This window comes from Gekko japonicus, unplaced genomic scaffold, assembly GCF_001447785.1.
Source record: "Gekko japonicus isolate JY-2015 unplaced genomic scaffold, Gekko_japonicus_V1.1 scaffold95, whole genome shotgun sequence".
Taxonomy (NCBI): Eukaryota; Metazoa; Chordata; class Lepidosauria; order Squamata; family Gekkonidae; genus Gekko; species Gekko japonicus.
In genome coordinates this window covers 1,260,931-1,287,623 of record NW_015165237.1, presented here as the reverse complement: position 1 = coordinate 1,287,623, position 26,693 = coordinate 1,260,931, and the positions used below count along the sequence as shown (strand labels likewise).

The 26,693-nt window shown below is 42.3% G+C and overlaps 1 long non-coding RNA gene across 1 annotated transcript; it reads left to right on the top strand.

Moving 5' to 3' along the window:
- Positions 1-202: 202 nt before the first annotated feature.
- Positions 203-21,270, top strand: LOC107109349. Its single transcript, XR_001482472.1, has 3 exons — positions 203-272; positions 10,440-10,625; positions 21,196-21,270. It is a non-coding gene; the product is annotated as an uncharacterized LOC107109349 (long non-coding RNA).
- The last annotated feature ends 5,423 nt before the right edge of the window (positions 21,271-26,693 follow it).

The following is a 26,693-nucleotide window of genomic DNA, read 5'->3' as shown; positions in this document are numbered from 1 at the left end:
CTCCTGTGTGTTTAGGAGCACAACATTTAGCCGAGTTCATTATTTTCCTCCATTTGTACTGGATTTATACTCATTTTGGGGTTCTAATGTTAAACAGGGAGAGTTAAACATTCTGTGTAATCTGCCGCTGTGCCTCAAAGTTGTTGCTCTTGCTTATTCCCCCCCCCTTTGTTTTCTTCCTAGCACAAAGCCAAAGTAGAAGCAATGACCTTGGACCTTGCATCTCTTCGGAGCGTACAGGAGTTTGCCGAAGCATTCAAATCCAAGAATTTGTAAGTACCCAGGAAGAAGACTATATATCATGGTTTCTTACTATTTTAATGATTATCGAGTGCAGTTGGAAGAATTCATCATAGTACAGAAATGTGTGGGTAAATATAACTTTTGCATGTGGTAAATTACTTGTAGAAAGGGTAGGGCTGCCGCGGGCCGGCGGGCGGGTAAACCCCCGCTTTGGAGGCCCGATTTCTGCCGCCACGAAATTGGGCCCCGGGGGGAACTCCGCCCCCCGAAGCACAGCGTGGCTGCATCACTGGAGGTGACGCAACCACGTCGATCACGTTGGGGCCGTGGCCCCGATCGTCGGAGGGAAAACTCTGTGGTTTTCCCTCCGACGATCGGTGCCACGCCCTCAGCGTGATCGACGTCGCGTGTCACTTCTGGTGATGTGCTGGTGGCGCGCGCGCACGACGAGGGACGGCTCCTGGAGCACGGCGAGGCTCCCCCGCCAGTGAGTTAATTTAACTTGGCAACCCTAAGAAAGGGAGAGACAAATGCTCAGCTCATGTCTTAGTTAGCTGGTTTGAGTGTTCCTAAATTCCTCTTCCCTTTCTGAAATCCCAACAAGGCTATTTCAATTGTGACATAAGCTGCAGAACCCAAACCACACATAGCTTTGACAGTGGCTCTTCTATTTGATAGGGTAGTTCCACATCTCTTGTTTTTGTGAATAACGTCTGCAGGAGCAGTTCAAAAGATGCTGTCCGTGCCTTCACTGCTGGTTCTTGAAAGTCTGGGCATGTATATATAATACTAATCTAAGGTGGTTCCATAGACATTCCCTTTTCCTTGGAAGCACTGGGAATTTTAGTTTTGTAGACAGAGAGTTGGTGCTTTCTGACTGAATTCTTAGCTCCTCAACAACATATCATGCCCAGGATTCTTTGTGAGAAGCCTTGATGGTTAAAGGAATGCAAAAGATTAAGTGTATAGTGTGGGCACACCTTTAAATATGAAATTAGAATTGGTGGCAGCCAGGGGTCATTTCGTAGAAAAAGAGCTAGGGGAACTCATTAGCATAACTCATTAGCATATGCCACACCCCCTGACATCAGGGGCCCGGCGGTGGACATGCAAGGCCAGCAGGAGTGCGAGGAAGCCCCGCAAAGGCCCTCCCTGGCCCCAGGCAGGCAGGGGTGGGGAGAGGCAGGGAGGAAGCAACTTACCCTCCCTCTTCTCCTGCCTCCTCCTGGCTGAATGAGGGCCGGAAGCGGGGCGGCCGGAAGCAGGGGGCGGGGCTTCATCATGTGCCCCGCCCCCTGCACCTCACCCGGGGGAACTGCGTTCCCCCGCGTTCCCCCCCCGAAATGACCTCTGGCACTGGCAGCATCTCAGAAAATGCTGGGAGATTTTGAGGGCAGTGCCTGAGGTAGATGCTTTTTGGAGAGGATGTGACATCACTTATGGTTAACACTCTAGGAATTTCTCCTAATCTCTATGGTAAAGACTAAGACTAATAGGGAAATTCCTAGAGCATTAATATGGAATATCTCCCCCCCACACCAATTTCTTGGGGGTGGGGGATTAGAACTTGAAGCAGGAGTTTACCTGCTGCACATGGGCATATGACAACTCTATGTGAAATGGAAATGGTTAGAGAAAAGTGAATTCTGTACCATGTTATAAGTACCATTTAGCTCTTTATGTCATTTGAATTGTGTTAGGTACTATACAGAGAGTAGACACAGTGCAGTCCCTGTCCAGAATGTTTCTACTGAGACAGGAGGAGAACAAAGAGCAGGAAATAAGAAGTGGGTAGTACGGATGTGGTAGAAGAAGAAATGGATGCAAGAAGAGAAGCAAACAAGGCCAAATTAGAGTGGTTCATTGCATATACATATATATGCACTACACAACTCACATACTCTCCACAGCACCACAGAACTTTACAACATGTGGGTTTTGGTCTCTTGCTCATCTGGAGTTTTTTGAAACCTAGACTTGTGTGTGTTGAAAGGTAAGGGACCACAAGCTGGCCTTAGTTCCATATCGGGGGGGGGGGGATTTTTATTCCAGCCACCTGAAAAAAGTAAAGTTTAAATTGCCTTGAGGGGGATATAATGAGCCCAGTCAGAATTTTCCCAAAGTATCAAATATGTTTCATCAGTCAATGAGCTGATGTATAAACATATAAATTTTGCAACTTGAAGAATGCTCCTGTGGCTAAACAGGATCTTACCAAAACTTTCTTCAAACCAAACAAAAAAAGATGTGTGGAGTCCTCCTTTGAGAATGTAGATGACAATATTATCTTTTTGGGGAAAAGAGACCCCCCCAAAAAAAAAAATAATTGGAGCTTTTATATAATATCAGGCAAAATTATTTTGCCCCAAGCTTTATTGACCAGTAAAACAGTAAATCACAGTGTACAATTAAACAATATTTGTTGGTTTTTATATGCAATGTTTAGAATTCAATTATTAACAAAATTACAATAACACTACGATGTGCGATATAAAGCTTAGCAGTACATACAAAGTAATACAGTACTAGTTACAGACAAACGACAGAGTTCTAGTACACTATCCGTTTGCGTGTCCTTCATCAGGTTTGTCATTCTGTAATTATTTCTTCATTAGAAATCTTTAGTCTGAGCTGCCCTTGTAATCTCCAGTCTTCAACCTGACTGAGGTGCTTTTGATTTCTGTTTTTCTTTTTCTTTAATATGAAGTGGAATATATATACAAACATATGCATACTTAACATGTGTTTAATATATAAATATTTGTCATTAATACATAACTGATGATGTAGCAGGTTTTATTGCATTATCCTGAATAAATGGCACTGATATACTTCAGCAAGTATGTACACTTTTGTGAATTAACCTCTTTCAATGGTTTGCCTATAATATCTGTTTAATTATTTTGTGATAAATTTATGTTACTTTCTCTGGATGTTGAAATGAGTAGACTTCTCTCTTGGGATTGGTAATTAGCTGATATAGGGCCCCAAGTTCTCAGGCTATCTTGGTGACACAGACCAGATCAGCTCCTTCATCCAGATTATATTTAGTGGCTTCCAACCGAGTGCAAGCCAACATCAGTTGAAAATGGGATGTTGTGTGCTGACATAATTGTCAGTGTTCCTCAGGCAAAGGGAGGACCAAAACAGTCTACAGCATTCAGTTGTCTGCTGCCCTATCCTCCTCTCCCTCCATGGTCCTAATTGGCCAATAACTTCAAATGCAAGAGTATTCATTTTTCATGATGGAAGCAGAAGCCTTTGAAATCTTTTGGGTGCAATTAAGATTTCAGAGTCTGCTGTAAATGGTGTACTCCAGAATATTGCTGTGCCCCCCCCGCCCCGAATTTTCACAAATACCGTGTTTACTTACATAAACTGTTCCCCAATCCCTTTTAATCAATCCCCTATGAAAACCAGTCTCTGTGTAATTTTCTGTTCACATTTATCATTCTGTTCATTCATCTATACCAGATGACTCCTGATTTCTGGGAAACTTTAGCATTCAAATAAATTTTTCAGCAGCAACTTTTTTGCCACTACACTTAAAAGTTCTATAGCACATTATTGCCTGACATTATAGCCACCCATGAATATTTCAGGGTGATACTTACTAAACAAGTATGTGTACAAATCTGTTAAGCTCTTTGGTAGTCACAGGCCTGCATTTTGCAATTTAAGAAAAGGGGTTAAACCCCGGAGAAGTTAAAATTTATCTTTTGAGCTTAGGATGCTGATGTGGTTTTGTCACTGATGCTCAGACAGAAACAATTTCTCATTCAGCAATGCCCAAATAAAGAGGCATGTTAAAAAAAATCCAGGTCAGTTTTAATATACAAACCAAAGCATATTGAGCATCAGTGAGTGCAGAGGTCTGTGTGTTCCATTTAATAAGATCAAAGGTTGACTGCCTCTGAGACTTACAAAATTAGTTCTGAACATTTTTACAAGTGGTCTCTATTGTGCTTTACTTTTGCACTGGCTTTAGTGGCAGAGATTCAAGCCAGTCCCTTGTATAATTCTCCCTTAGTCCTAACCAAGTGCAGTTTTCTAAAGCTCAGTGTGAAGGTAAAGTTTCTGCTGTCCTAATCTTGGAAAATACTGGGAGTATATTTTAAGCACCTGTGTTTCCCCCCCCCCCCCCAATGGCTGCCAACCACAAAGTGGGGCCTGGAATTCTCCTGGAATTACATCTGATCTCCAGACTACATAGATCAGTTCTCCTGGAGAAAATGGCAGCTTCAAAAGGTGCCCTCTGTGGCATCAAATCTAGGGGTATATCAAACCTGAAAAATATTGGTATTTTCTGATTTTCCCGAATGGTATTGGGGTATGGTATTGGAATTTGGAAAATATTCAGGAAACTCATTTTTATTTATTTATTATCCGTTGGTCCCCATACGGCAGGGGTGCTAACTTGCTTAACGTAAGAGCCACATCAAACTCGGTTCTCCCAGATTAGAGTCCGCATACTGAGCCACTACACCAAACTGGCTCTCGATAAAACTTTGCTAATTTATCTGGAGTAATAACCATCTATAAAACATTTTGTAAATATTTTCTTTATATGGAATTGCTTTAGTAATCTTTACATTTGCTTTCCATACCTGTGACCATTGGTCTAAATCAATATTATGACCCAAGTTTTGTGCTCATTGGACCATAGAATTTTTAACTATTTCATCTTCTGTTTTATTTTCTAACATTATATATATATCTAATAGCCAAGGGTCCCCTGTGCATGCGGAGACTTATTTCCGCAGATCTGGGGCACATGGAGGGTAAAGAGGTTATTCTGCACACTTGGGGCAATCACCAGGTGCGCAGAAAAATCTAAAATGTTTTAAAAAGTGTAGGGGGAATACTTAAATTCCCCCAAAAGTAAAACTGCATTCTATGTGCACGCGTGCTTACTGAGCCGCGGGAAAAGCAGCTGTTTCTGTTGCTGTCCACTCCACCGCTAGGATCGCCAGGAAAAGCTGTTGGAGCCACAAGGTAGCCCACGGTGGCAATACTCATCTCAGCTGCTGCTTGGCCTGCTGCAGCAAGGCCCATCCATGTCACCACAGGAACCATTCCCAGGACTGCCAGTAAACAGGAGAATGGTAGGGGGCCTCCCGGGGCCTCTGTTCTTCTCCCCCCTCCACAGCTGGAATACTGTGCCCCGTCATTGGCTGCCGCAGCTTCTATTCAAAGGAGCAGCAGCACTGGTGGAATGGCTAAGCTCAGTGGGCACGCAAACAGAGCACTGAGTGGCTGCTAGGTGGGCTGCCCCGCCAGCTTTTTTGCCTTGCGTGCTTTCCCCCCCTTTTTGTTTTAAGTTGCAACTTTGTTAGGTGAGAGAGAGGAGAAAGCAGTACCGGCAGCAGGAGCAGCGGTACATGGGAGGAGCGATCAAAGCCAGCCAGCTGCCCCACCTGCCTCAACCATGCCGGAGAGGGCTCAGGCTCCAGCAACGTTTTGTTGCAGGTCCCCTCTTGTTACGTATAATTTCTTAATCGATTTCTCATCAGTATACAACAATACCTTATCTATTTCTGTTATTTTTGAATAAAAACCTATTTGTTTGTTTTTAACATATCTTGATTCTATTTGAATTCTTTCCCACCAACTTAAGAAGGAGAAATTTTGGGCTACCAAAGAATCGATAAATTAGCATACTGTCCCTTTGAAGCCTCAGTTTTGTTCTTATGTTCAGAAGAACATACAATAGAATGAATCCAGGGTGGGTTTTATACACGTCTGTTTCACTCAGGACACTTTAGCTCCTCCCCTTTCAAACAGGAATGATGCTTCCATTTTCTTTTCATAAGTGGGAGAAGCCCAGAGGAGGAGGTGGTTGTACAAGTCTCACAACAATTTCTTAGCCGCAGCAGCAACTTCTCTCTCAGCATGACAGCAAAAGGAAACTGTGTTTTAGCCTTTCCTCTGACTCTAAGTAGAGTAATGGAAGGAAACTCCTTCAGTAACTCAGCAATTGAACAGGACAACTGGAGCTCCCCCCCCCATATGCCTTTCCTTGCCCAAAGAAAACCAAACATTCTTCAGTCCAGTCTGCAATTCTTGAGAATGAATTGTATTGAATATAGGGCTTGCTTATCATCAAACAAGCATAGGATTGCACCATTTTGGATGGGCTGTTGCCAGCACTATAAAATCAAACTTTAGGGTCCCCTTGAAAGTTTCCTCTTAGCAAATATTGCACAAATCATTCTACTTATTTGTCAAAGCTTCATGAACCTGGCTAGAATCTGGTTTAAGTCATTGTTTAAAGCGACATTCACTTTCTGCCCAAAGAAAGGCTCCAACACTTTTGCAAAAAGAGAGAGCGCCTTAAACAGCCATGAGGGGCATATTGGATAGATAAGCATGTAAAATATTTATGATTTAATATGTACAGTTAAAAAATCTTTTGCTCCAAATAAAGTAGTAAGCATTTTGCAGTTTTATAGCTTAATGGTTAATGAGAGAATTTTAAAGGGTATGTGTGTACAGTATTTTAATTAAAATTTTAATTTAAAATAATAAAACCATGAAGAATATTACAAAGGGCAATAGCAATCGATATAATGGGTTGGAATTTTAAACAAAAATACTTTTATTAAAAGCACTATACAGCAAAAGAGAGAGAGAGAGAGAGAGAGGACCAGTCTTTTGGCACATGCATGTGATTGCCAGTGTTTGGGACAAGGGACCCAAAACGATCTGGGCCTTAACCCTGGACTTTATAAGCTTAATTTTTCACTGTAGAGTTGTTGTGTTTCAGCACAAACAGCTTCCAAACCATGGGGATACTAGATTTGGAAGCAAAGCTATAAGGATGTCAGTAGAAAACTGCTGTTCCCTTTAGAGAAGCAATTAAAAGTAAAGCTGCTGATCAGATGTGAGCGCAGAGGCCATGGGGGGGCAACATGATGATCTGAGGAAGACTGAACACTCCCATGTTTTAGACTCTCATAAAGGAGCTGCGGTGGCTCAAGTGGTTAAGTCGCTGAACTGCAGGCTGTGGAAGGTCCGTGGTTCAGTCGACCCGGGTGCCGCAAGACGGAGTAAGCTCCCGTCTCTAGTTCCAGCTCCTGCCAACCTAGCAGTTCGAAAGCAAGAAATTGCAAGTAGATAAATAGGGACCCCTTTGGTGGGAAGGTAACAGCGTTCCGTGCCTTGGTGTTTAGTCATGCCGGCCACATGACCACGGAAACGTCTTCGGACAGCGCTGGCTCTTCAGCTTTGAAACGGAGATTGGCACCGCAACCCTAGAGTCGAATTCGACTGGCTTTCGAGCAAGGGAACCTTTACCTTTTTAAAGGGGTTGTCATGTAAGACAGCTAAGTTGATGGTGGAACAATGAGTACCTTTAAGTCCTCAAAAACCCATCTTGAGGGAGTTTCTCTCTGCAAATCTAGATGGCACTCTGTTTGGCAGGAAGATTTATGGATTCCTACAAATAGGAATCCATAAAGCTAATAAAGGTCTTAGAAGGAGTCGGGTAGCCTTCAGCAGCCTTGACAGCATCCTTTAAAATGCTTACATTGAACCATTGCCTCCCCCTACTGGAAGCCAGACACTGTCTGCCTGTCTTCCTAATGTTGCACTGTTGTGTTTCTGTCTGAATGGCTACACATAACTTTGCCCAATTGCCATTAGGGTTGGTCCCAAAATATTCTAAAGCTACAAATATTAATAATTTAAAAACATGAAATAAAAAAGAACTGTAGAAATATTAAGAACCCAGTCCCCACCACCACCACCAAACTATTGTTATAATACTGTCCAGGGGTCATTTTGTAGAAAAAGAGCTAGGGGAACTCATTAGCATAACTCATTAGCATATGCCACACCCCCTGATCACCGGAAGTGTGTCATAAGGCCACACCCCCTGACATCACCGGAAATGTGTCATAAGGCCACACATCCCGCCCCCAACGGTCCCGGCCGCCACCGCTGGCCTTGCAGCTCCACTGCCGAGCCCCATGAAGGGCCGGGCGGTGGACCTGCAAGGCTGGCGGGAGTGCAAGGAAGCCCCACGAAGGCCCTCCCTGGCCCCAGGCAGGCAGGGGTGGAGAGAGGCAGGGAGGAAGCAACTTACCCTCCCTCTTCTCCTGCCTCCTCCTGGCTGAATGAGGGCCGGAAGCGGGGTGGCCGGAAGCAGGGGGCGGGGCTTCGTCATGTGCCCCCCCGTACCTCACCCGGGGGAACTGTGTTCCCCCGCGTTCCCCCCCGAAATGACCTCTGATACTGTCCCATGCAGATGTTATGAGTTTAAGGTTTAACCTTTATCCAAGAAGGTGCTTTGTGAAGTCCTGCTGTAAAGGGATATTTGCAGTTCTTCAAGCACTAATCATATGGGTAGCACATGGGACAATATTATTGAAGTCGTTTTCTGTGGATCATGGAAAATATAACAGAGCTGACTTGTGGTGGCCCCATAAGGTTTTCAAGCAAAGAGACCATCGGAGGTGGTTTGCCTTTGCTTGCCTCTGCGTAGCCACCCTGGACTTCCTTGGTCTCCCACCCAAGTACAAGGCAGGGCTGACCATCCTCAGCTTCCCTGACATGACAAGATCATTCTAGCCTGGATCAGAGTGAAATATATTTAAGTATACTGTATTAAACCTTGCTTTAGAAAAGTCCTATCATAGATTGTTGTTGCTCATTCAGCTGTGCCAACTGTGCCAAACTCGTGAGTCAGAGGAGGCAAAACATTTGAAAAGTGCCCTAAACGTTCCATGTTTTTCAGATTAACTCAGAAAGAGCTCTGTTGTGTAATAATCTAATAACTAAAATTGTGAACCTGAAGAAAATAAAATGCATCTGAACTGAAGAGGTATGCCTACTCTCCAAGGACATGCACTGAACTTGTGGCACAATATTACTCTTCCATTTACAAACCTGCAGTAATTAAGTCCCTTGAAAGTACTTGTGATTTCAATTGGCCAGTTCGTTAGGCTGCTGACAGTTCATAGGTTTGCCTGATGTGCTCACAAATTGATTGTGAAATTCCATAAGTGACTGATTTACACACATGACCACACTTTCTGATCTGTTTAATTCCTTGTTAGGTTGGTTGTTTAGATACTATGGAATTTTAATTGTTTCCCCCTTCAATTTTCTCTACTGCATAGAGCCTACCCTATGGGCGCTGAATTTAGGCCAGGAAACACAAATGTCACTGTTTCCCATTTGGGGCAACACCATGCTGCAGCAGCATGTGCATGAAAGATACTAGTGGGACTATTTTTACATGTCTTTTCTTCCTGATTTGCATACAGCCAAGATCAGCTTGCCTTAGACCACCTAAATGAGCATGTGGGAAATGTGAGATCTGATTTGAGGCTGTCCTGATTCAGAGCTCAGTGTAACTGCTACACCAAGCCAGCTCACAGCTGAGAAATATATAATATATGTAATGCAGTCCCATGGAAACTGTTTTGTAATCGGCGTGTGGGTGTGTGTTGCATTGGCCTGTCTGGTTCCATTTTTTTTCCTCTTGTTTGCTTTGCAGCTGATTTAAAAAGGCATGTTAATGTTTTCCTTTACCTTTGACCCTTTTGGGATGTTATTATCAAGGTCTGTTTTTACAGGATCAAGGGTCACAACAACTCTTAATAAATCAATGAAATTTAGGTCATGGAATCTCCCTATCAGGTTTTTCAGAATTCCATTGCTGTACAATGTACAATTCTATTGCTGTACAATGGTAATAAGTAGCGCTGAACACAGCATATCAATGCTGCAAGTGAAGACTGAAATTCAGCAACCGTTGATTTGTCCAGCAGACATTGTGATGTTTCATAAAACTTCAGTTCATTCTAATTCCTTTGGGAATGAACCCACATCAATATCTGCTGAGCAAACTGTTGCTGGCTAGCATTGGTCCACTGAGCGTAGAAGCACAAGCAAAGGATAACGTGGGTAGCCAGATTTCTAATTTGGCTGTAGATTCACTCATGTTCTGATTTGCCATTTAAACTCGCCATCTATTGTATGAATCAATAGGAGAAACTGTTTCTAATGGGGGGGAGAGAAAGATCCCCCCCTACTATAGAACAAAGCAGAGCATGATATGAGAGCTAATGGGGTTAAGAGAACAACTCCAGGTACAATTTAGAAGATAGTCTACAAATTTCATGAACCTTCACACTGATATTGGCTATGTGGTATTACGTCAATAACATTTTATTTTTTAATTTTTATAGACCTCTCCATGTGCTGATCTGCAATGCTGGTATATTTGGTGCTAATTGGCAATTGACTGAAGATGGCCTGGAGTCCATCTTCCAGACCAATCATCTGGGGCATTTTTATCTCATTCAGCTCCTCAAAGATGTTCTCTGCCGCTCAGCTCCTGCACGAGTTGTGATAGTGTCGTCCGAATCACACAGGTTAGTTGCTCCAACTCCCTAGGGTTGCCAGCCCCCCAGCCCGGGTAAGGGTTTCCCCACTTTTTGGGGCTTCTCCCCACCACCAGACAGCTGGCAAGTGGGGGGGAACCCCACCAACAAATGCCCCAGAACATGACATGAAGATGTCACCCAGAAGCTTTTTGGCAAAACTCTACCTTTATTGGTATCAATTAAAATCAAACAAAACCAGTATTTAAATATATGGAGTACAATAAAAGATCAGTCGTCTCTACAGAACTTTAATCTTATATTTCCTGATTCTCATAGCAATCAGAAGAAACCTTGGTGCTGAGAGGGTAATATGGGAACACTGATCCGATAAGAGAAGGAAAACAAGCCTAACTTCTGGGAGGCTATGCGTGTTATCCAATTTAGGGCTAATTAAGACATCCTGTATTTTGACATAAAATTCACATCAAAAGAAAATATGAGCAAATGATTCTGGTTCCCTGCTACTGCATGGGCAGATTCTTTCATGGTAAGGCAGATTTGCAAATCTTCCATGAAGAACCGCTGACAGGAAGACATTGAATCATGCAAGCATAAAGGTACAATGTAATTGTGGGGCTGCAAGCTGTGTACAATAGGCAGCTGGAAGCTCTGGTCTTGGTGTTATAGTAAATTGTAGAGGGGAACAAGTTTTACCTGCAAGAGTCCAGAGGGTTTGTTTCTCAGTGTCGAGGAGTCTCTGTTTCAGAGATCTAAATACTTGAAGTTTATATAACATAAAATGAGAGTCCAGAGATATACCAATTGACTGGATTTTCCTTGAGATTGAATGAAGCCAGTTAGATGAAAATGAATCCAACAGCATCAGGGAGATATAACTACTAGGCCCTGCCCTTTAATGGAGGCATAGCCAAAATTTCAGTGTCAAGAGCCAAACTCTAGTCGTAACAAGACTCTGCCCTGTCTCTGGGCACAGGGCGACATAACTTGTGCAGTTTGGGACCCCAAGTATACAAAGACATGGCCTGGATCTGCTCAACATGTGAATTAAATGAGTTGATCCATTTAGGGATACCTTAAAGTAATTGGGATACAACTTTGGCACTGAAAACTCTCATGGCCACGGGGACAAATTGGTTACCCTTCACATAAAAACCCTAGCCATTGTGGACAGATTACTTTTGGCAAAATTTAATACTTGTTTCCTCTGAGCTGTCCAGTTGTTGTTATACTGGAAGAAGACTCCAAAGTATTTAAAATATTTAACTTGCTCTATTGGATTGCCTTGCCATTAATGTGCCAATTAAGGCACCTCCAAGACCTCAAAAACAGCAGGCTGGTCTCACAGTAGAATGTAAAAGTAAGTAGGAGGCGCTTGAGACTTTTGTAAGTGTGGGATAATACAATGGTGTCATCCGCATACAATAGTAAGGGGAGTGCTTGAGGGCCCAGTTTAGGAAAGTGGCCATCAACCGTGCATAAGGTAGAATCTCAGTCATTCAAAAATAGGGAGACAAGATGCAATGGGGATCTTAGATGTTAACAGACCTAAGTTCCCGTGTTTAACGACAGCTGGTGGAGGAATGTAATTTCCAAATCAGAAAAAGTAGCCATTTTTCTATTCCCATCGTGTGCAGCTCAGGCCCGTAGCTAATGTGGGGCCCAAAGGGCCCGCCCCCTAGCATTTTTACGAGCCCCCTCCCCACTGGGCTCCCTCCCCCACTCGTGGCAGATAGAGGGCAAGCAACAGGCTCTCCTGGAGCACGCCCCAAGCAGCCTCTGAAGCAGTGTGGCTGTGAAGAGAGGGCGGCGGGTGCCAGTGGGTGGGGACAGGGCCAAGGTGAGCGGCAGCTCTTGAAACAGTGGGCGATCACATCGGCACTTGGTAGACTGACGACAGGCAGGCTCTCATCTTGGAACATGCCCAGAGCAGCCTCCGAGTCCAAACTTGTGCTGCTGCAAAGGGAGGGGGAGGGCGGTGGGCACCAGGAGGGCAGGTAGCAAATCTTCATTGGTTGGGGCAGTCCAAGAGTGGGCTCTACACAACGCTGGCATAGAGCCCACCAGGTACAAGTTAAGCCTGCCACACCATGCAATTTTCCTCCTCCAACTGACCACAACCACTCTGAGAGCAGCTGCAGCAGCATGCAGAGAGGAGAGCACTTACAGCCTGCCTGCCTGCCTGAGCCTCACCTGGCCAGCACCTCCTTCCTGGCTGCAAGTGTTCCCCTCCTCCGTCCTCCTCCTCCTCCAATGTCATCGTCACCAGCAGCCTGGCTTCCTCCTTGACTTCCTTACTTGGACACACCGGTGTTGTTGTGCACACGGTGTTGTTGTGCACCTCTCGCCACTCCGTCTAGTAATCCTCTGGTGGGGCTGAGCCACAGTGCCTATGCCACATTTCTACCACCTCCCCGTCTCCCACACGCAGGACTCCAGATTATAGGGTGAGATCGGCTGGGGGGGGGTGTACTAAAGACACAAAAGTTGTTGTTCTTGTGGAAGTTGCTATATTTATTTGGGCTTGGAGGGTAGGGGGCTTGGGCTCCTTTGGAATACATTACAGCAAAAGAGGAGTTGCACAGAAAATGCAGAATTGATTTTCTGTTAAGGTGTCTGGAATGACAGCTCCCAGAGTGGAATAATAGCCCCTGGGTGTAGTTCTGGAACTAGAATGACAGCCCCCAGAGTGGAATGACAGCCCCTGGGAATAGCAGGAATATTCTGGCACTGGAATGACAGCTCCTGGGAACAGAATCTGTGTGCTGGACTGACCTGACAGGTCCAGTCTCAGCATACAGATTCTATTCCCAGGGGCTGTCATTCCACTCTGGGGGCTGTCATTCCAGAGATCTTAATGGAAAATCCGTTCCACATTTTCTTTGCAACTTTTCTTGTGCTGTAATGTATTTCAATGGAACCCATGCAAATCAATTGACACTCCTGGTTCCCATTATTTCCAATGGGCCTTCAAATCTCTCCCATTGTTTCCAATGGGCAATCCTGTCATTCATTTTACTACATCCCTTTTGTTGTTATTTTACTGTTGGGGAGGGTGTCCTTTGGGCGGGCTGGTTCTTGTTTCAGTTCTGGGCATCTCCAGATGGAATTGGAAAGCTAATATGATACTAATCATTTTGGTTTTTTTAAAAAGGGGGGGGGGGGTCTATTTCCACTGATTTTTAAAAACTGTATAACTCTGGCCATTTTTAAGGCACTTGTATTATTCATTTATTAGTTATTACTTAGAAGTATAAGTGTGGTGTAGCAGCTCCGCACAGACATATAATGGCCGGCCCCACAAGCAAAAAGTTGTTAGCTACGGGACTGGTGCAGCTTATCCCACGAAAGGTTCCTAGGTATCGAGTCAAAAGTCCCTTTTGAGTCTAGAAAGGCAGTAAATTATTCCCCCTCCCCCCAGCACCACTATACTTCCCTGCCAAGTGGGCAAGGGTTATACAGTGGTCTAGTGTTGATTTGCCCTCACAGAATGCAACCTGTTCAGCTCTGAAAAGATTTTGGTCTGACAGCCCCATCCACAAATGCCCTGGAACACGATGTGATGATGTCACCCAGAAGTGACGTCATCACATTGCATGATGACTTGTTTTGTGGCAAAACTGTATGGCAAACTTGGGCTCAAACCATAGAGTTTTGCCCAAAAACTAGAGCATCGCCATGCAATGTCGGCAAACTTGGGCTCAAACCATAGAGTTTTGCCAAAAAACTAGAGCATCGCCATGCAATGTCACCATGCGTCTTCCAAAAGGCATGTAAGGAACTAGTGAACCAGAAGGCTAGTGAACCAGCACTATGAGTTCTATGCCTGCACAAGTACTCTTCTCGGCTCCCTTCCCCCTTAAAGCTCCCAGCACCCCTTGAAAAACTGATCCTGAGGGTTAGTCAGAGGATCTAAATGCAGGTTCTATTTTGTCCCAGTGGCCCACACATTGAAGAACAGTGAAACAGACTAGAATGTTCACTGAAGTGCAACACTGAGTTATTTCTTTGTGGTCACTGATTATTGCATTGGCTGGCTTTGTGCCTGTGCAGACCTGCAATATGGAAAGTTACTATGGTGAACTAAAGAGAACTAAGTGGCAAGGCTTGTCTCTGTCCTCTTGGGCATGTGCAGTCTGAGCTCCACCTCTGAAGGGAGTGGAGTTTCCACACTTAAAAGCTAGTGTGGTATAGTAGATCAAGTGTCAAACTAGGATTCTGGAAGACCCCCGATTAAATCCCCATTTCTGCCATGAAAGCTTGCTGGGTGACCTTCGGCCAGTCACATTCTCTTAACCTAACCTACCTCATGGGGTGGTTGTTGTGAAAAAATGGAGGTGGGGCGAATGATGTTCTAAGTTGCTTCAAGGCCCCATTGGGAAGAAAAGTGGGATATCATTAAATAAATGCAAATCTAGAATTGTCCAAATCAGGGTGCAAACAGGTGCAAACACCATAAATATGAATGTGCAGATGATCACTTGAAGAACAACAGTTACAGGTAAGCATTTGAAAAATATTTGAAAAAGTGTGCATGCACATGAAAACTCATACTTTGAATAAAACTTTATTGGTCTTAAAGGTGCCACTGGACTCTAAATTTGTTCTAGGTAAGCAACCTGTTTTTCTGCACAATTAATAAATGTGCTGTGAGCACTTTGCTCAGAACCAGTATGTGCAATGAAAGATAAAGCCACTTACTACATAAACAGTTATACAAGCAGTGAATAAAATGCAGCCATAAATGCTCAAAACAAATAGTGTGGAGAGGAGATGCCAATAATCATTGTAAATTAATTCATAAAAACTAACAGCAAATGGTTACCTAAGAGTGGAATCTGTCTCTAGTATTCCATGCTTCTAACCAATCCAACCTTTTAGTTAAATGTTTAACTGTTTTAGATTTAAAAGCAAGTCCAAAGGCTGTTCCAGCTGAACCCCGGAAGAAGGAAGAGAGGGGAGAAAAGGGAAGGTCCACCAAAAGGTGTGGTCTACCCCAGACCACACCCTATGCAACTTTTTTCATCTGTTAGAGGAGATACCCCACTCCTAAGGGATGGCATAGAGCTGAGAATCCATTTTTCCAGTACATTTATTTTCCCGTTTACTCCAATTTAATGCATGGTGCAAATGACCAGTGTTTGCTCACATACTCTTCTGTGAGTACTCTCTGTAATAGCCCTGGGCAGGAGAATAAATGTATAATATTGGTCCCTATCATTTTTCGCTATTCATCTATTTCTGTATTTTATTTTATTTTATGTTTTATTTTAAACATTTTAATGCCACCTTTCCACCCGATCAGGGTGTGGTGGTATGATGGGGGGAACATTTCTTCCAGGAAAAAGGGACAGAGGAAAAGGGTTAAGTGATCTTATCTCCTGCACTGCAGCCTCGATCCCAATTGCACCCACCACCATAAATTGCTCTGAAGGACTGAAAAGGTATATCAGGAGATCTGAGCCAGGCTCTCCTGTGTAACAGACTGGATGTTAGATAAATATTTCACAATATCATATAAGTATATTTAATTGTGATTGGCCTCAGTATGAATACAGGTTTGCTTGCCATTTGGGCCATTGATTTTGCCAGAAGAGGGAATAATAATTGATTGACTCTGAATGGCATGACCTTTATTGATTGGTCATTCAGCAACTTCAGTTGCCAGAACAAGAAGAATGAATAGTTATTCTAAGAGGAGAAACAACACTGCTAAATTCTGGGGTTTTTTAAATTTGTCTTTTATTATGAGAAATTAAGGAGCTCAGTGCAGGTACTGGCGATATAACTGTAAGAAGGGAACTCATGTATCCAGCATATTTCTTTTGGAAAGCAAGCACATTTGGTTGGTAGACACTGAATTTCAGTTGCCATTAGAAATGCTTTGACAAAAGGAATATGAAATTGTTTTATTTTTATGCATCTTTGTAGCAATATGTTAACACTTGACTGACTGAAATGTTTAGTTAAATGCATAAAACTAGAATGAGGATCCAGTATTCCTGCACTGTAGTTGCTTTCTGATATGTTGAAGAATAGCAAAACTACTACTTTCCTATGTCCAGCTGTAAGAAAATGTAACTTTTAAGAAGGTGCCACTGGACTCTAAATTTGTTTTAAAAACAAATTCCTTTTTTTTTTGTTTTTAATCTACTAGCTGAGGGAAAGGAAGTGTGGGTTTTTTCACCCTGAAATGTTTGAGTGTCCTAAAACGAAGCTTACTTCTTAAAATCATGCTTCCCTAAAATTCAACTCCTGGGACCTGGCAGAGAGAGACCAGCCAAAGGTCAGGCTGAACCCCTTTATCACTTCCAAACACAAGGGCTTATAGTATAAATGACACACTGCAGATAGATTTACTTTAACCGTTTTAAATTTATGGTAGCTGCAGTGAACAGGGGCTATACAACATGCCAGTAATAATCCTCCCCTGTGTTAAAAGACATGAAACATCTAGTAATTAGGTGGTAACAAAAATCCTGGATGCCCTTATCTTTGCAAATCACACCAGGTTTATGAAAGCGAGAAGCAGAGTCCCATTACTAGGGAAGGAGGGCCACTGCAGGGCAGGCGAGTTAGCACTAGAAATAAATCTGCCAGCTCCAATCACTTGCCAGATGTGGAGGGCACAATGGGATATGTATAAATGAGCTGTTATTTAATGGGAGATTATGTTGAATTGTCAGCTGCTTGTTTCTTGGTGTAATGTCTGGATCTTCAATAGTTTTTTTTAATGTCATCTTTGCTTTTGAGGGATTTTATCTGCCCCCTCCTCCACCCCTTTGGTGTCATATGGAGCTCAATTTCATGTCTTCACAGAGCTTTAAAGCTTAATTCGAAATAAAAAGGGGAAACAAACAAGAAGACATTGGTGTGTTTGTTGGCTTTTTAGCCATGCAAGATCAGCCAAGGTTTATGGAAACTTATCCAACAATAAGTAAATGGTGTGTGTCCAGATCTAAGAACTGAAGAAACTAATTGCTTTTCCATTTCTCACAAGTTTGTCATGCATTAAATCATACCTACACATATAAAGTAATCATTGAAATGGTTTCTAGTTCGTAAATTGGAGAAGTAGCAGAAGCCACTGCTGAGAGCTTGTTAGCTTTTGCATCTTGTTACCTGGGACAGTTTTGTGCTTGGAAATGCCAAGCCCAGTATTGGTTACTAATTTTTCACTCCTCCAACTCAGGAAATTGTAGCTTGCTGTCTTTTTAGGCTGAAGATAGTACAAATCCTTGGTGGCTGCTCCCCCCCCCCCCGACCCTTGGAGGGCTCTAACTTCAGTCCATCTGGAAGTAAAAGGAAATGCAATGAAATGAGACTGGACACTCATACTGAGATATTTGCAGTGCCATTTTAAGAAGAATTGCACCTTTCTAAATCCATTGAAGGGTGTAACTCTACTTAGGATGCCACAAGAACATTTTAGGATGAGTTTAAAAATAGGGGGGGGGGGCAACCTCCAGGTGGCACCTAGAGATCTCCCACTATTCAGTTGGTCTCCAGATGACCAAGATCAGTTCCCCTGAAGAAAATAGCTGGACTCTATGGCGTTATACCCTCCTGAGGTTCCTCCCCAGGCTCCAACCTCCCCGCCCCAAATCTCCTGTTATTTTCTAAGCCAGAACTGGCAATCTTAGCTTAGAAAGAGGTAGCTCTTGAAAGTAGTAAAGCACATGGTTTATTCCATTTTTCGTCTTTCTAGTTATGGTAAGAGATTGAGTCCAGAACCCTAGTCAGACATTCCATGTGTGTAGACAGAGTGTTGATTAGACCTCACTATACCCAGATTCAAACCCCACCACTTGCCACAAAACTCAGTGAGTGACCTTGGGTTAGTAATTCTCTCTTTGCCTAACATACTTCACAGGTATGTTGGATCAACTGCAATGTGGCTTATGAGCAGGTTGGTGCTTAGTTTCATGATCCAGTAAATAACAGATTGGGCAGAAACAGGCAGCATTCTGTGCATCTGACTGCTCAGAAAAGGATATCAGTATCAGAGGACTTCTGTTATTACCCAATTAAGGCACTAGAATGAGCACATCATCCTCCAGCTACACACTGGGGTGAGATTTGATGCAGTGGTGCATTTTAAGTTGGAATAATTCACATTCCCATGGCAATCCTGGCATTTCCCCCAAAAAGGGAAATATTTGAGGTTGGATCCCGTCATAATGGTCTGCATGTGCAAGTTGGAGCAATTCTCCCCTCATGCAGCAGTTTCTCAAGACCTCACTCCAGGGGGCTGTGGTGATCATTCTCAAAAGCCCTGCCTCTCCTCCAGGGTTCTGAACCAATCTTTGTGATTTAGGCTTTATGCAAATTCACCTGATTGTCAGCCAATCAGAGCCCATGGAACTCCACTGGATGGGAGGGGGTGAACCATCCTCAGCTTAAGAAGGGTGACGAAAATCTTTCTTCTTTTGGATTTCGTGGCTCTGGAAAAGAAGCATCAGTTTAGCCAGGCTTTTATTTGGCTTTTAGTTTGAGTTTGGAGGTCAATTTAGGGAAGAAAGCTTATTATAGTGTGATAAATAAGCATCATGTTAAGGGCTCCTCATTTTTAACTGGTGTATGTAGGTTCTGTGGTAAGGTGCTCTGTGAGAGAAAAGAGTAGCCTTGAACCTGCTGAGGTAACTTGTTAAGAGAAAGGGGAATCAAATCTGCCCTCAGTGCTAATTTACTGTACTTGAGAGCCAGCTTTACTTTATATGTTTAAGTTATCCACACATTACCTTATAAAATACTTTATTTTCTGTTGGTTGTTCATCTTCATCTGTGTCTTTTCTGTCAAGTCAAATATCTAAGAAAATATGATGTCTGTTTACCTCACAAATAAGTACAGTCTTGGTCTAGCAGATTTCCAAACAAGAGGTTTTTAGGGAGCACATAGCTTTAATCTTTACTTTAAAGCTTGTGTCCCCTTTTTAATTTGTTGGGGGGGTCTAAAGATCCTATAGGAGAGGCCTGAGTGGGGGACTGGATATTTTTCAGTCCAAAAGGCTGATGCCTCAGAGCCTTCTCCCCTCTCTCTCACACCCCTTAGCTGCTACAAGGCATATTTGTTTATTTATTTATTTAAAACATCTATCGCTTGCCTTTCTGCCCTTATAAGGGCCATCTAAGCAGTTAAATTAAAACATACATAGTAAAATCCTAACAAGATCAGAAATTCCAGTAAAATAAGCTGTCCATAAAAGCTAAAAAAAAACCGAGTCACACTCACAGCACCTTAAAGACAACAGATTTATCAGAGCAGAAGCTTTCATGGGCTAAGAACCTATTTAATCAGACACATAACCTTCAGTTTATGTGTGTTTGTATGCATTGACATAGAAGGGGGAAAGCTAAAAAAGGTTAAAGTGATGCAAAATGCAAATGGTATCATTTGTTTATTTGGTAGATTTTTATCCTGATCCTCCTCCAAGCAGCTCAGTGTGGTGTGCATTGTCTCCTTCCCCCCATTTTGTATTCTCAGCGACCCTATGAGGCAAGTTAGGCTTAAGACAGTATGACCAGTTCAAGGGCCTTAGATGCATTCCATTAGACCATTATTGCAATTTATTTTATGTTTAATACACCCCAAATATAAGGGCAGGTAAGCTAGGCAAAAAACAAACTAACAAAAAAACCCCACCTTGTCTTCATATGAGGCTTGTTTCCTACCTTGTTGTTATTTAAAGGGGAAAAAAGAAGGAAACAAACAGCTGGTGTTTAATGACTCTGTCAGACCCAATTAAAAAACATCAACTAGTTACTTTGATTTGTGCTCAGTCATGCCATGGGTATACTTAAAACATTAGACTCCTCTAGAGCTCATTCCGGCTTTGTTCACATTTATCTTTTATACCTTTAAGGCTATTGATGGTGTATTACCAATGTTACAGCCCCTTTCTAACCATCAATTTTTAATTATAAAAGATTCTAAGAAGCAAGCAGGTCTCATCTGTAGCTGCTTGGGCACTTTTAAACTCTGGAGTATGCAATAGTTGCACACTGGAAGAAATAAAGAGACGATAAATGTCAAAGGTTGACCTGTTTTCTGTTTTGAAAAATCAAGAATTTGTTAAAATTGAAAAAGATCTTGGGGTTGTAGTGGAAAGCTCAATGAAAACATAAACCCAGTGTAGCAATGAAAAAAAGATGAACCCCATATTAGGTAGGACAGCAGTGAAAAAAAGATGAACCCCATATTAGGTATTATTGGTAATGGATTGAAAATAAAACAGCCAGTATCGTAATACCCTTGTATAAAACTGTGGTAAGGCCTTACTTGAAATATTTTGTGAAGTACTGGTTGTTGTATCTCAAAAAGGATATTGCAGAGCTGGAAAAAATTCTAAGGAGGGCAACCAAGATGATTAAGGGATTCAAACCCTGGGTCCAACACTCTTAATGACTATGCCACACTGGCTCTCAATTTCAATTCCACTTTAAGGAATTTGGTAAATAAATTGTGAGTTTGTAATGGCTGTCAGCTCAACTGAGTTCACTTATGGAGTAAAGATTCACTGATGATACTGATTAAACAAATGCTTTAAAAAGAGGAATTTTTTTTTGCTTCAGATGACAACCCCCCATTTATTTTTTAAAGGTTCACAGACATTAATGACTGCTCAGGAAAACTTGACTTCAATCGGCTTTCTCCGCCTAAGAAAGATTACTGGCCTATGCTAGCCTACAATCGGTCGAAACTGTGTAATATTCTGATATCCAATGAGCTCAACCGCCGTCTTTCACCCCGTGGAGTGACATCAAATGCATTGCATCCTGGGTCTCTAATATATTCATCTCTTCATCGCAGTTGGTGGATATATACTTTGCTGTTTACTTTGGTTCGTCCTTTTACGAAGTCCCTGGTAAGTGTGTGACATTTTATATATACTTGGATTTTGCACACTGCAACATATCCATTTTAAAAATGAGCTATACCATTTTTATCATTTTTAATGCATAATTGATGCTTTTAATAACATATTCTATAATCATGGTGTTCGGTATATTGAACTTGGTTCATTGGACTGTGTTATTCACTTTGAGACAACTGTGCATTTTCAGGGTTGCAGTAATTGTGTTAGTTGCATGTATGGTTGGGGTGAGCACTGGTAAGGGCATTCTTACTGTGGCATTGTTCAGAGATACAAGAGAAGATACAAGTAGAGCACAAACATGGAGATACTGTAAAGAGGAGATGGGATTGGCAGGGGGGAAGAAACTAAATGCTTATATCATGTAGAAAGGGGAAAATATGAAATCTAGTAATGGTTATCTCCATAATATCAGCCTTTCACATGGATCCAAAATTAGAAGCCATTATCACCTACTTGTCCCAGTTCTGCCTTAAAACAAAATGTTTATGTTGGCAAGTAGCAGGGCAGAAAGGGTATCACATGTTAAAGCTATGAGAGCTTAGCATATGTTTCGGAGAATTATATTTTAAAAAATCCTTCTGCATTAAAAATGGCTAGAAATCCGAGGTGATTGAGTTACACGTCCTGTTTCCAGTGCAGAGCCAACCATTGTGCTTGAGTTTTAACAGATGTGCTGCTCTTTTCCCCTCTACTAGATGGGAATATAACACTGGCATTGTGGCATGTTTAACAAGGTCCAATAATTATTTTATCATTTAGCTATTTTATTATTTAACTGTTTATGTAATTATTTAGCAAAGCGTAGTGATATAATTATGTCCTTGAACAAGTAGAAGGTCCTTATGCGTAAGCATACTTTCATGTGCACATTGCTCAACAGCACTGGTATTGTTGGCATAAATTAGATGTACCTTCAAAATTATGAAGTGGTCTGGTCTGTGCATTTGGATCATGTTGATTGACATTCTCATGTAGTTAGAACTGGATTGGGGGGCTTCAGAAATTGTAAGACATCTCTGTCTCTTCCTTTTACTTTCCAAATAAATTAATAGCATTCAGTCTGGGCTGTTCAAATGTTTTGCATGGTAACAGATATGCCAATATAGGTAAAGACTGGATAGGGATGAGAATTACTAAGTGTGAAGCTTGCCCAGATGTCGTGAACTTATTTTGCTTGAACTCCTTTTATTTATTTATCAGTTATATGTGTGTTCTGCTTTTCCATCTGGGGAACGAAGTGAGTTACATTTTTAAAGAATCTTGGAAACCATGTTTCAACCTGCATGCCCCACTGATGAACTGTGAACATTATGGCCCTTTCACTTTGCCTGACTCAGTGAGGTGATACAGGTTACACTGGATCAAAAACAAAATCAAAAAAATATTGTTATGTCTTCTAATGATTTCCATGTTGCCTTTTGGGAGTACAATGTGTTCATGATAGAAACTGTAATGAGATGCAAATCATGACTTGGAATGCATGTGGAATAACGTTGGGTTTTTCCTCCTCTTGTGCTCACGTGCTCTTGTTTCCTCCAACACTTCTTGGTCCTTTGCAAACTGTAGTTTGCCACTACAATCCTAGTTTGCTGGTAGGCTAAAGCTTGCACAAAACACAGTTTGGCTGTGGTCAGATGTGCCATTTGGCATGGAGGGGAAACAATTCTATTTCCTCCAATCAGACAGCGGGTGAGCGGGTTTTTTTTTCCTTTTCCTTTTCCCAGCATGCACATAAATCGATCAGACAGCACATTCAGGTGAGCGGGTTTTTTTTCTCTTTTCCTTTTCCCAGCATGCACATAAATGAAGAATCGAACCCCTGTGGTGGTCTGCGACTATGGATCGCTAATGCGGTTATGCGCATATTGCTAAGCAAGCAAAAAAAATGGCACCGAGTCGGGATGGACGGGGCAGCCCATCCCGACAGCTTGAGTGTGCTTGTGTGATCAGATAGTGGAAAGTCTGTCTGTGGCCCGTTGGAACCAGTTAAGACTGGACTTTCCCCAGTGACTTTTAACTCCACTTCTGTGGCGGAGCAGCACGGGGTGCTGATGACCTTTCCCAGATGTTGCTGTCTAATCAAGCCCTTTAGATCCATCAGGCATTTGCAGCTGAGTTGGATCTAAAGGCATGTCTGACTGCAGCCTTTGTGTGGTTTAGCTACATTGGCAAACAATGGTTTGCCAAGAACTAGGAGGAAAAGTCAGTGTCCTGGCAGGAGGAGGGTGTCTTGTTCACGTGATACCAAACATTCACATTAGTCTGAATGGAGCCAGTCTAACATGCATTCTCACATCACAAGTAATACAGCACCAAAAAGCCTATTTGCCCCCTGGCTCCTTCTTATGATATCCCTCAACCTGTTCATTAGCACAGAAGAATCGACATTCTTAGCCTAAATGTGGAAGAAAATCAGAGGTATTTTGTGTTATTTCCCCCTAATCTTTGATTGTTTTTATCATCCTCAAATAATTAATCCTGATTTAATAAAGTTGTTCTGCAAATAAAAAAAGATAATTTAAAAAGGAATCCTTTTATTTAAATCTCCTGCTTTCTTATTTGTAATCCCTTAATTTCTTTTACACCTATAATCCCACCCACCCCCATAGTTGGTGCTAGCAGAGCTTTTGATGCTAACTATTAGTTCAGTAGTGGACAAACAGGCCAGGAAAGCCTTGTATATAACTCTCTGGGTTTGGACTATGATTACTTCCCTGCAGGGCACATATTAATGAAATGGTTTGGAAAGCTCTTTCACAGATGTAATGGCTGGGTCCCGTCACTGTGACAGAGCCTTTCTTGAAACTGAGGAGACCCGCACTGCCTTTATGATGAATTTGTGGGAACCTTCCCCTCAGTTCCAAGATGTTCTTATGGTAGCAAATGTAAAGGCTATAAGTTTGGTGTTGATCCTGAAGAGCATAAAGATCACTGAAGCAGGAGGTTTAATAAGCAACAAAGAAGATTTAGTTGTGGCCCAGAAGAAAAGATGTACACCCTAAGAGAGATCAAGTTGCACATAAACCATTCTGTACCCGATCATGTTTAGGCTAGCTTTCAGTGCAAACCTCTGACACTGAATCCTTGCTCCCAGCCTAACTAATCAAACCATTTTTGGCCATGCTTCATGCAGCAGCTGTTTCAGTTATTAAGCCTCCTATGAGGTTTGCTGGCTGGCCAAACCACCTATATTTCTTTTTATAAACCATCCCAGGATCAGTCCAAACGGAGGCGGCAGTTCTGAAATCCCTTACACGCAAAGGGCACCACTGAAGTGGTTTCAAGACTGCATTCTAGCAGTGTCTGGGTGCCAATGCATACTGAACTAATTAAAGTGATGTATTTCAACCAGTGTAGCTATTTTGATTCATGTTAGGCAACTCTTTAGGATGGAATGTCGTGTATTAAACTTCTAGATGTTACCCTAGTTTCATTTTTTCAGTAAGTCATATGCAGAAATGCCAGTCTGCTTAATATATATTATTTTCACCATGCTGGTAGGGTGTATAATATATACTTAGTTTAAATCAACAAAAGCTTATGTCTGGTCTTAACAAATCTCCAAATTGATTAATAAATGAAATTCTGGGATTTGGATATCTTGCATGATTCATTCCTCTCCCCCTTCCCCCTTCCTGGTGCTTCTTAGGCCTTTTTATTCATACCTCTTCTATCTTATTTGCAAATATATTCCTTACCTTTATTGCAGTGGCAATATATGAATGTTGTAGAAGGTACCGCTCTGTGCTTTGGGTATGAACTAGGGGGCAGAGAGTAGAAAGCTCCTTTCCTATCTAAAGGCTCAAACACAGGTCCCTGTGTGTGGCTTTTAATAGTGATGTCCATAGCATCTCCGTTTCTCTTCACTTATTGATAATCAGGGGCGAGAAAATCTGTTATGTCCTCTTAAGCATGTCTACAAATTTACCCAGATTCTAAAGTTGCTTTAATAGTGTGGGTTAAGGGTTGCCAAACCTGGCAGCCGGCAGCAGATGGAGGGAGGTGAAAACCATAGAGTTTTGAGACAAGTGCTAAAACACTGTTGTACTCATTTATTATGAGGGCCAGATCTGACATAAATGTCACTTTGTCGGGCCAGGCCATGTGTGCCATAAAATATAATGCCAGGTATGGGAGATGTAGCAGGAAGTCCTTTGCATATTAGGCAACACAAACCCTAACGTAGCCAGTCCTGCAAGGGCTTACAGTAGCCCCTGTAAGAAGAGCTCTGTAAGCTCTTGGAGGATTGGGTACATTAGGGGTGTGTCGCCTAATATGCAAAGGAGTTCCTGCTACAAAAAGAGCCCTGGGAGATATAAACTTTATCAGGACACAGGCAAACTCAATTAATGATATTGCTTTTCTCTCAAAATATAAACATGCTTAAAACATTATCTTACAGTATTTTCCTTAAAGAATCTCTCTGATGGACACCCTCCCACTCTCCACTGCCTATTACTCATTAGCACTGGGGCAGTATACAAGGACATAACGCACAGCCTCTGTCATCTGGCAATAAGGGTAATGACCAGTTGCTCATGAACCTGATAAGAGCCCTGGGCAGGCTGGTTCCGACCTGCAGGCCATATGTTTGACACCCATGTGCTAGAGCATCGCCCTGGCTTGATGCCAATGCTTCCAGGTCATGCCAGAAGTGATGTCATCAAACAGTGATGATGATCATCCCCCCACCCCCCCGGGTTTGGTCAGCCTGCTTTCACCTGCATACCAGCTGAGCATCAGAAAACAGTGGCTGGTTGAATTTGCCAGGTTTTCCCCTGCCATTAGCAGGCACCTGGCAAGCCTCTGTGGATTCCCTCAATGAATCCTAGGAGCTTAAAAAAATTAATTAAATTTTATTAAAAAAACAAATAACAGATATATACATAAATATGAAATTACATAAGATACATTGCCAATCTATACCCTCTTAAATCCTGCCTCCATGGGCATAGAAAACCTTTCACCAGCAACTCACAATTTTGATACCGTTTCCTGTTATACAATTGCCAGTTCCATTTTTTGTATCACCCTTGACCATAGAAGATGTACTCTATGTGCATCTGTTTTTCTGATAAGCAGTTTATTTCACTAAAGTGTAGATCTCCTTTATTTTCAACTAGCAGTCTTGTAGCTTAGGAACCCTAGGAATTTTAAGTCTGTGAATAGTCTTAGGGATTCACAATGTCTTAGCATCCTCCTGAAATGAAAAATAAATTTA